We start from the raw sequence: 3,566 nt of genomic DNA, 5'->3' as shown, positions 1-3,566 counted from the left end.
AGCGAACACAAACTCCCTACAAGCCCTTCTGGCTTTAATAAAATTGTACAAATCCTTGGTGACTGTTGCCAAATGAGATTTGGCAAAGACCATGTACATATCTGGGGTGTCTGGGATGCTCCCCATAGTCTTTAAGCCAGTCTGCAGAGACATGGAAGCAGCGAGACGTTCCTTAGTCTCCTGTTCCCTGCGCAGGAGAAACTCTGACAGCTTCGGGAGATCTTCGTTGAACTGCCGTCCAGCGATATCTGCCTCTAGCTTCCCAACTGTGAAGGTGTTATGGACATCCTTCCAATCCTTATCATCTGAAGGGAAGGCGAGGGAAAATGGTCTACTCTCTTCAAGTGTAGGGCAAGGTTTCCCTGTCTCAACTGCCTTTAAGGCTGCCTTAAACCCTTTGTCCATAAAGGGGAAGGCACGTTCGGAGTCAGCAATAAAGGATGGGTGCTTTTTGCTGAGAGCCGGCACCTTGGAACTAGTAAAGGCCCTCTCTTTCAAGGTGGTTGTATATAAGGCCTGTGCCTTAGATAGTTCAAGGACAATCGTCTCCTTCGGCTCTGTTTCCTCCTTGGATGCTGGTTCCGTCCTCAGACTGACATAGCAATCCGGATAGGCCCCTTTACTAGGCCAAAATTCGATTTCCTCCACTGGAACTGTTCTCAGTTTCTCTGAGAGGAAGATCTTCCCCCCCCGACATAGGCATATGCTCTGCGTACCTCCATGGGTTAACGTCAGAGAAGGCGGGGAAGTCCTTAATGTTTAATTTCTTCGGGGCTAAACGTGACGCAACTAGCTGATGAATCTCTGTACGGAAAGATGCTTCTTTCTCAGACGATTTCTTCTGAATGTACTGCACCATGGACAATAGCGAGTGTAGCGTACTTGTAATGGAATCCAACTGGGGTGCGGTGGAAGAAGTTGAAGGCGTCGGTGCAGTCGCCACTGCAGACGATACCGAAATCGTTTCGGTTTTCTCGACTCCAGTCTCAGGAGGTATCTCATCCTCCTGCTCCAGTTCATCAACTACGAGATTGTTCTCAGTCTCCTCCGAGACAACAGACACGTTGTCCTCTAATTGGATGCTCTGAAAGGCATCCGAAACGTCAGGTTCTACCAGAATTAGGTTGAGCCTGGGGAACAATTGCATCCGCAGATGCATTAGGGAAGGGACAATCCCTCATCCTCTCATTAGGAAGGTATGGGCCAGAGGTGTTCTTCTGAAAGCCCCAGACCCATTTTCGCAGAGTGTCCCTTGCTGCATCCCTAGACTCAGTAGACTTTTGATTATCAAAAGCCTCTTTAATCAGTTTGCCACAAACAGTACATACCTGTGGGTCCCAGTACTTGAGAGCCCCTTTGGTGACTGCGCAGCGAGCATGGGCCCTGCACATGCCATGTCCGTAGAAGCTCTTACTACGGACCCTGCAAAAGTTGTTCCCGCACACAGGATGCTCCTTCTGTAAAGAAAGAAAAGCTTTAAGTATTCGGTGAAATTCTCAGATTTTAGCATACATATTTTAATTAATATCTAATTAATATCTAATTAATATTAGCTTGGATAGAAGTAAGCTAGAAAGTAGGAAAGATACCTACTTGTGTTTTCTCTCCAGCCCATTGCTATGACCTCCTCCAATATTGAACTAAAGATTCATAATGAATTCAAGGGGAAGATAATATCCTTGGATATGAGGTGTCTTCTTATCACAATCTTCCATGTTCAATATAGGGGATTAGATTAATGGATAATAACCATTAATTGGTAGGGAGAATCACTCCCTAAAAGTGATGGTCTCACAATTGGCTGCCCATGAACCACTTGTAGGTTGGAAAACTTTTAGGCTACAGCAATGACTGGCGGCGGCATGTCGCCAGTGTCACCGGGCTTGCCAAAATCTGCCGGACCTGCCGGCATATTCCAGGCCTGCCGGCATATGCCGGCCTAGCCGACATATGCCGGGCCTAATCTGGGCTATTTGAAACAGATACTGTCTTCAAAGTAGTGGGTGGCAGTTCGGCAGTTGCCGCTGTGCCTGCTGGCAGCCGAAGGATCACTCAATGAAGTAGGACCCGGCGGCAACCGGCGACAACCATATAAATTTTGGGGGCCGGCTGCTGGCCAGCCATTGCCAGCAGCCGGGCATAGTATGTTCATTGTCATTGGGTTGTCGATCAGCGACACCCACGGCAAGTGGCGGCAGAGTAACTGCCGGCTGACAGACACCCAACATGGCCGACGACAGCTACTAGCTGCCGGCGGCCGGCCTAGTATATGGAAAGGCAGAGAGAAAGAGAGGATGGGGGACGGCAAAGGCTCAGCCTTGCCGGCCTACATCCCGAAAGAGGGTACAAGTGGAAGGGGGAATTATATTCGGGCTTCCACTCAACCATATCCCATTCATATGGGGTATGGAAGGCAGTCCAAGGGAGGACTGGAGAGCACACTCAATGAAATGAGGGTACCTGCCGGCAGCCAGCCCAGCCAGCAGCAGACAGTGAACCTCAGGCCAATTCTATAGATTACCCATAGGGTCAAAGGTAGAACAATGGCCAGAAGGGTGATGGTTCATCCAACACAAAAGAGACAGTGGGGAAGGGGTAAAAGATCTATAAGTAAGGTAAAACCCTAGAGCATTACCTAACTTGAAGGATTCTGATCTCATAAAGTAACCTCAAGTAGGAGAAATCATTTCCCCGGGATAGGTTAGTTAAGTGTGAAAGCGGCCATAGGACACAATCTCACTAGAGAACAGAATCTCGTACCAGAGATCTTAAGTAAGGAAGAAATCATTTCTTCATACTAAGATCTACTAGTACAGGACTGTCTACCAAACCGAAGAAGGAGGAAATTGATATACAAGAACCTCCAGTATGGCCTAGGGAGGACTAGCCTCCTGAACGGCAACCTAACCTGACTTGGGAAGCCATTTCACCAAGACGGTAGGATGCCTAACACAGGCTTTACTCTGATTTTCCGTTCTCAGCTCAAAATCATGTCAGTGGTTAAGAGAAAGAGATGAAACACCCCAGTAAATTTTGCCAGAACACAGTTCGCAGCAAAGTTAACTGAGGGTAGCCTAAGCTGATCAGAGGGAAGGGGAATTGCTCTTAGGTCTCGTTAGAGATAGTATCGACTTAAAGGGTATAGGAGGTGTCAGTCTCCCCTTAAAAGACAATACAAGAGCAATGAGGGATATGTAAGAAGGTATACTAAAGCCCCTAGGATATTAAGTGTAGGAGCATAGAGAATCGTTCACCAAAACTCTCTTGTATACTATCTTGGAAGAGGAAAATGCTATGCAGTAATATCTTAATTGTATAAAATATTGCCTGAGCTTATATCATGCATGAAGTGTGTAGGTGCCTAGGCTAGGAAGCCTAGCACTCGTGAGGCTCGATCATAAATAGCCAAATCCACGACAACAATGACATAATATAAAATTACCTAGCTAAATATCTAAATAGCTAAAATTGTTAAAGCGTTATAATGCCGGGAAATCGTTCTTGCTAATTAAATGAACAAGAAGAACGAGTGCGTCCATGACGCCATCCGGCTGGCAACAGCTCGT

Source organism: Palaemon carinicauda, chromosome 43, assembly GCF_036898095.1.
Source record: "Palaemon carinicauda isolate YSFRI2023 chromosome 43, ASM3689809v2, whole genome shotgun sequence".
Classification (NCBI taxonomy): Eukaryota; Metazoa; Arthropoda; class Malacostraca; order Decapoda; family Palaemonidae; genus Palaemon; species Palaemon carinicauda.
This window is presented reverse-complemented; position numbering follows the sequence as displayed.